The sequence below is a fragment of the Hylobates moloch genome, unplaced genomic scaffold (assembly GCF_009828535.3).
Source record: "Hylobates moloch isolate HMO894 unplaced genomic scaffold, HMol_V3 SCAFFOLD_6, whole genome shotgun sequence".
In the NCBI taxonomy this organism is placed as follows: domain Eukaryota; kingdom Metazoa; phylum Chordata; class Mammalia; order Primates; family Hylobatidae; genus Hylobates; species Hylobates moloch.
In genome coordinates, this window is record NW_026652281.1 from 95692251 (window position 1) to 95699683 (window position 7433).

The following is a 7433-nucleotide window of genomic DNA, read 5'->3' on the forward strand; positions in this document are numbered from 1 at the left end:
ATATATATATATATATATACACACACATATATTTACACACACACACACACACATATACATATATATATTGTGTGAGCTAGCATGAGTCTAACACTCCAGACTGAGGAATTTGTCTCTGCACTTTAGTCTCTCTGCTTTTGCTGTTCTGGAATTCTTTCCATTTCTGAACTTCCCCTAACTTTTTTTTTTTTTTTGGAAACAGAGTCTCGCTGTCGCCCAGGCTGGAGTGCAGTGGCAACCTCTGCCTTCCAGGCTCAAGCTGTTCTCCCACCTAAGTCTCCCAAGTAGCTAGGACTACAAGCACATGCCACCACGCCTAGCTAATTTTTGGTATTTTAGTAGAGACAGGGTTTTGCCACGTTGCCCAGGCTGGTCTCAAACTCCTGATCTCGCCTCGACCTGCCTCTCTTTTTTTAATGCTCATTGCACTTGCAATTATTTGTTTAAAATCTGTACCTCTGTATTAGTGTCAGTTTTCTGCTTACGATATTCTACCATAGTTTTGTAAAATGTTACTATTGGAGTAAACTGGGAAAAGTGTACACAGAATCCTTTGTATTATTTTTTACAACTGCATGTATATGCAAAGATTTCTCATTAAAAATTTCAATTGAAAACAAAGAAAGAAAACCTGTAATCCCTACTATTTAGACATGGTGAGTCAGGGACTGCATGGGTCTTGCTCATTGTTCTATCTTTTCTGTTTGGCCTGGCACCTTGGAAAAGTTGTAGCTGAATTAAAGTTCGTAGAACAAAATAAATCCATAAATACTGGTATCCAAGAGCACATAGCTAGTTAGTGCCAGAGATGATTCAACTGAGATCTGGTTCCAATGATCTTGGTCTTTTGCTATAATTCCCTTTCTAGGCACAGATTTTTATTTAAAAAAAATCATTCGTTCATTTATTTTTCACAAATATGTACCAGATTCTCTAACTGGCCTATGATGTATTGGCAAACAGGATAGAGATTAGATTTATAGGGATTTATAATCCAATTGGAGAACCACAACAAACATATTATGTGCTGCTAAGACACTGATAAAAACTGAAATTAGTGCAGTGAGGAAAAGAAGATAGAGTAAATGAAAGTGAATGTCAAAGGAACTGACCTAGACTGAGAGGTGAGGAAAAGATTCCTGGAGTGTGAGACAACTTAAGTTAGCTCTGAATACTGAGTACGACTTAGCTTTCAAGACAGAAGGAATATGGCCGGTGCAGTGGCTCAGACCTGTAATCCCAGCACTTTGATAGGCCGAGGCGGGTGGATCACCTGAGGTCAGGAGTTTGAGACCAGCCTGGGCAAAATGGTGAAACTCCGTCTCTACTAAAAAAAAAAAAAAAAAAAATACAAAAATTAGCTGGGTGTGGTGGCCGGTGCTTGTAATCCCAGCTACTTGGGAGGCTGAGGCAGGGGAATCGCTTAAACCTGGGAAGCGGAGGTTGCAGTGAGCTGAGATCATACCATTGCACTCCATCCTGGGCAACAGAGTGAGACTCCATCTCAAAAAAAAAAAAAAAAATTAGCATGTGCAAGGACCTTCTGACAGGAGGAAACAAAGCGTATCCAAGAAATGGAAAGAAAGCCACTGGGGCTGCTACACAAATGGAAGGGGGAGATGACTGCTAGATTATAGCAGGACCTCAGGAGCTCTGCTAATTAAGAATCTGGTCTTTAGACTGAGAGCTATGAAGCAATGACTGTTTAAAAACAATGATGAGGCCGGGCGCGGTGGCTCACGCCAGTAATCCCAGCACTTTGAGAGGCCGAAGCGGGTTGATTACCTGAGGTCAGGAGTTCAAGACCAGCCTGGCCAACAAGGTGAAAAACCCTGTCTCGACTAAAAATAAAAAATTGGCTGGGTGTGGTAACACGTGCCTAGTCTCAGCTACTCGGGAGGCTGAGGCAGGAGAGTCGCTTGAACCTGGGAGGCGGAGGTTGCAGTGAGCTGAGATGGCACCACTGCACTCCAGCCTGGGCTACAGATTGAGACTCTATCTCAAAAAAAAAAAAAAAAAAAAAAAGGCCGGTGCAGTGGCTCATGCCTGTAATCCCAGCACTTCAGGGGGCCAAGGTGGCCGGATCACCTGAGGTCGGGAGTTTGAGACCAGCCTGACCAACACGGAGAAACCCCGTCTCTACTAAAAATACAAAATTAGCCAGGCATGGTGGCACATGCATGTAATCCCAGCTCCTCAGGAGGCTGAGACAGGAGAATTGCTTGAACCCAGGAAGCAGAAGTTGCCATGAGCTGAGATCACGTCATTGCACTCCAGTCTGGGCAACAAGAGAGAAACTCCGTCTCAAAAAAAAAAAAAAAAAAAAACCCAAGACAAAACAAAACAAACAAACAAACAAATGATGATGGCTTCATACTGTGTTATTCCAATGATATGTTATTCTGGAAAAGGCAAAATTAAATTATGATGACAGTAACACATCAGTGGTTGTCCAGGGTTAGAGGAGACTGAGGGATGAATAGGTGGAGCACAGCGGATTTTTAGAGCCAAGAAACTACTTGGTATGATGCCATAATGGTGGACTCAAAACCTATAGAAGGTGCAACAGCAAGAGTGAATCCTTATATGAACTATGGTCTTTGGGTGGTAATGATGTGTCAGTGTAAGTTAATCAGTTGTAACAAATGAACCACTCTGGTTTGGGATGTTGATAGTGGAGGAGGCTGTACAAGTGTTGGAGAGGGGATATATGGGAATTGCCTGAACTTCCCACTCAATTTTGCTGTGAACCTAAAACTGCCCTAAAAAATAAAGTCTATTAAAAGGACAATACTATATGACGAAGAATGTTTTACATAATTAGTTTTATATTTGGAGAGGGTCACTGTGGCTTCTGTAGATAATGTAATGGGATGGAAGAGTAAGGGTGAATGCACGAATGTATTTACATGCAATTGCAGTGGTCCAGGTCAAAGATAATGATGGCTTTGATGGACCAGTGGTTCTCAACCATAGAATCTGGTTTATATTCAGATTTTTATGCTAACTGAAGGTTATCTCAAAGTCACTCTGTTGGGTGATGTGTTCAGTTCTTCTCACAATGGGGCTTCCAAGTCTCATCTTGTTCCAATTGTTCCAATTTTGCCTTCTGGATCTCCCACAGTGACATCTAATATTATATATTCAGAAAGCATAGCTTTTCAAACCAGGCAGACCTAAATTCAAATTACATTTCCACCTCTAGCTTTGTAGCATGAGCTAGTTACTTAATTTTTCTGGACCTCAGAATTCTCAGGGATACTACGATCTAAGTCATGACTTTACTGTAAATCAAGATTGAATAAAAATGTGTATAGCACAGTGTCTGTTATCACAAAGTTTGTTACCAAATATTGGTTGAATTTTAAAAGAATAACAATAGCTGGTAAAACAGTTATACTATATATGACTCTAATTTTGCCTGTACTCTTTCTAAGATCTTTTGGTATCAGAGTACTGCCTAGAAAAATTCTTGAAGGTGAATAAATATGTATTGAAGCTAAAGAACAGAATTTTAAAATTAAGTATGCATTTTCGAGCAGAGAAACAATAAATTTCAAAATGCCCACTTTAATCCTCATTAATAGGCTCATAATAGACATTTAAGAGGAGGTAATGTGGAAGAAAATCTCACCATAGGTATGTTCGTCCTAACAATTAGATCTGAAGATTCAGTTCACGTCTCTAATTATAAATGAATGCCGCACATTAAACAAAGACACTGTGGAGTTCACACTTCCTTAATTATAGGTTCATGGGGATGCAAGGTTTGACCACGTGAGTTTCATTTTCATTGCTATGTGCTGACATTCTCCTGTAACCTCACCATAGGTAAGTTTTCTTCCTAGTCATGTACTTTGTGACAGGTTAGCAACAATTCCAACTTCATGCTCCGTTTTCTCTGCCTACTGAGGCAATTTGCTATCCATGCACTTTGTTATTTCCTCCACTTTGTGACTCCGACCTGTAAGGTGTTTCATGATGGGAACTGCACTTTGAATACCAACACTTCAATTGCTCTCCCAGCTGAATACTACCTATGCCACTTTAAAAAGAGGATTTTAATATATAGGTCACCCTCTTACATTAAATAGCTGGTCAAGACTGTAGGCTGAGTTGTTTAAAAAAATGTATCTCATTGTACTTCCCAGGCTTTTGGCATTTTACCATTATCATACCCAAGGTCTCTGTGATCTGGCCTCTGCCCACCTCTCAAGGCTAATCTCCTACCACTGCCTTGATATTCATGATGGGGGATATTAAACTGTGTGATATGCCCTAAATTATCTATGCCATTTTGCTCTTCTGTTCCCTTTGCAGAGGCCATTTTTTTTTTTCTGCCTGTAAGAATCAGCTCTTTCCCTATTGTCTACTTGCTTAACAACTTTTCTTCTTCCAAGATCCCATCTGAGTATCTCCTCCACTGGGTGGCCTTCATGATTCTTTTCTTTGTACCGCTTCACTCTCAGCTGCAATCAAGTTCTCTTTATATTTCTCTGGCTCTCTGGGCATCACTCTATCATACAATGTGCTGCACTGAATTGAAACTATTGGTTTATAAATGTCTTTCTTCGTCTGGACAATGAATTATTGAGTCCATGTTTAATGGATACCTACATCTACAACACCTCTCTCTAATGCATACCTACAACTGCAACACCTCTAAGAGAGAGGGATCTCCTCTGACCAGAGCATTAATGATCAACTGCAGCTCTTCTCTTGAGCATAGGTGTTTGCTTTATTTATATTAGTGCCCAGCTATCCATAGAGCATAAAGATATTAAATGCTCATTGAAATGATTAATGTGTTAGAATAAAGCAAAGGAAGCAATGTCACTAATCATTTATTTTGCCCTGTTGCAGGTACTATGTTATGTGTTGAGCACACAAAATCATCTAGTATAAGCCTTGGCTCTAGATACCTAAAATCTAGAGGAAGAGAGAGATATATAAATTGACAATCATAATTCTGTAATGTAGATAAGTGATATGGTTTGGATCTGTGTCCCCACCAAATCTTATGTCAAACTGTAATCCCCAGTGTTGGAGGTGGGATCTGGTGGGAGGTGATTGGATCATGGAAGCGGATTTCTCATGAATGCTTTAGCACCATCCTCCTTGGTACTGTCTTCGTGATAGTGAGTGGGTTTTCATGGGATCTGGTCATTTAAAAGTGTGTGGCACCTCGCCCTCTCACTCTTTCTTGCTCTTGCTCCTGCCATGTGAGACATTTCACTCCCACTTTGACTCCTACCATGATTAGAAGCTTCCTGAGGCCTCCCCAAAAGTAGAAGTTACCATGCTTCCTGTACAGCCTGCAGAACCGTGTGCCAATTAAACCTCTTTTCTTTGTACATCACCCAGTCTCAGGTATTTCTTTATAGCAATGTGAGAACAAACTAATATAGTAAGTGCAGTCTATAAGTGAGGCCTGAGAAAGACATCTATATCAGATTACTGCCATATCAAGAAAGGTACCCTGGGGGAAAGAAATAAGCACTGAAGTTTTATTGTCATTACCATTAACTTCATTTAAATAACATTAAATAATTATTTTTTCTTTACTGCCATATTGACTGTCTACCATAAAACAACTTCTTTACATGCATCGTCTCATCTCTCACAACAAAGTTAGGAAGTGAGTACTGTTATTGTTATTTTATAGAGGGGATGCTAAGGCACAGGGAACTTATAAACCTGTCCCTAGGTCACACTGCTAAAAAGTGATAGAACTGGCATTAGAACATGGGTCTTTTGTGATGCTAAAGGAACTTCTGGAATTATCCTGCTACAAAGATTCCCCTCCCTATGATGGAATAAACTGAGCAGGGAAAGAAGAAAGAGATGGATATACCAAAAGTGAGGGAATCGTTTTGGAGGTGAAGAAGCATGCTGTATTTTTGGAAACTGTAAGTTTAGGGCTGTAAGTCCAGGTGTGCAAGAGAGCACAGATCCCAAAAGAAATGAAAGAAGAAAAATAAATTAGGTATATTCTCAATTCCTGCCCTTTCCAATCTCTCTACTCCCAAGGGGCAGCCCTTGCATTCCCAAGAGTAGCAAAATGTAGTGGCCAGCGCTGAAGAAAATAACTATTGGTTTTCTTATCTAGGAAGTGCCACATTGTTCAGAAGTACTGGAGAATGACAAAGTACCTGGACCCTTCATCTTCCTCCTTTGCTGAGGCTAAAAGGAAAGAATAAATAACAGTTGAAAGAAAAGATCAATGAAGGCCTTGCCTGCAATAACAGATAGAAAGTACCTGGAAAAGGGAAACCATAAATGCTATAGAACCTCATTCTTCATCCTTTGAACCAAAGGTCTCCTCTGGCCTGACCATTAAAGATCAACTGCAGCTCTTCCCTTGAGCATAGGTGTTTGCTTTGCTTATGTTAGTGCCCAGCTATCCAGGGTGGCATTGAAAACCTGTCTGCAAATACGGTGGAGGCTTTCTTGATGGCTAATCCATAAAGTTTGCAAAAGTTACATTTATCTATCAAGACTCATGTGGTTGATATTATACACAGTAGGGCATTTACTCACTCCTTCTTCCATTAGTAATAACATGTAATATAGCAAGTTGGCGGGGACCAACGTACTCAGGACACTCATCCAATTATTTTCCTGCCTTTCACTAGTGATGGATGGAAGTGATGAGTTTTTCATCCTAAGCTGCTGAGCTCCTTTAGATTGTGCTGTGAGATGACAGGGCTATTTCTTGAGCATGATGAAGTGACGTAGTTTTAAGCTGGGTCCAGGAGTGCCTTAGGAATTTGGTAGAGCCTTTGGGGTCCATCATGGATAAACTGGGTAGATGGAGGCTGTGCACTGGAGAACTCTCACATTTTCAGTTTGTAATCCTACATATGCTTTTCAAAATAGAGAATGATCTGTTCAAGTAAAAGAACTAAAAATCTCCTAGTGAGTGAAGACAGATGACCTTGGAGACTGGGGACCTCTGTTAAAAATTTGCACAACCATTAACTGGACTGGTCCTGAATCTAAGTTGCTTCTCTTCCTTTGAACTTTATTAGCATTATCTCTAAAATAACCATGAAAATGCAACATGTTCTCAAGTTTGGAGGAGTCTTAGGATGGTGAAATGAGAGCTCATAAATAAAAGCACCATATTAAGTGTAGGCTGCTGAGGAGCTGTTACTAAAGCTAGTTACTACTTCTAAATACTCCAGTTTCTTTGCAAAGGTTATCATATTTGATCTCTCTTGATTGACCTAGTCATCCTATGAGATAAGTAAATTAGTAAAGACAGTTTACTCTGCCTTGTCTTGATTTTCTTAATTGTGAGTCATCACAGCATATATAGCAGAAGTCAAAGACAAGGGTTTATGTGCAAATAATTTATTAAAGGAATGGTTCCCAAAGGAAATCAGTAAGAAACTAGAAGAAATGGGCTAGGGAAGGGAGGGAGCTAAGCA

At 40.1% G+C, this 7433-nt stretch overlaps 1 long non-coding RNA gene across 1 annotated transcript; it reads left to right on the forward strand.

The window, feature by feature from the left end:
• Positions 1 to 5843: 5843 nt before the first annotated feature.
• On the forward strand, positions 5844 to 6483 carry LOC131383702 (uncharacterized). Its single transcript, XR_009213938.1, has 2 exons — positions 5844 to 5909; positions 6110 to 6483. It is a non-coding gene; the product is annotated as an uncharacterized LOC131383702 (long non-coding RNA).
• The last annotated feature ends 950 nt before the right edge of the window (positions 6484 to 7433 follow it).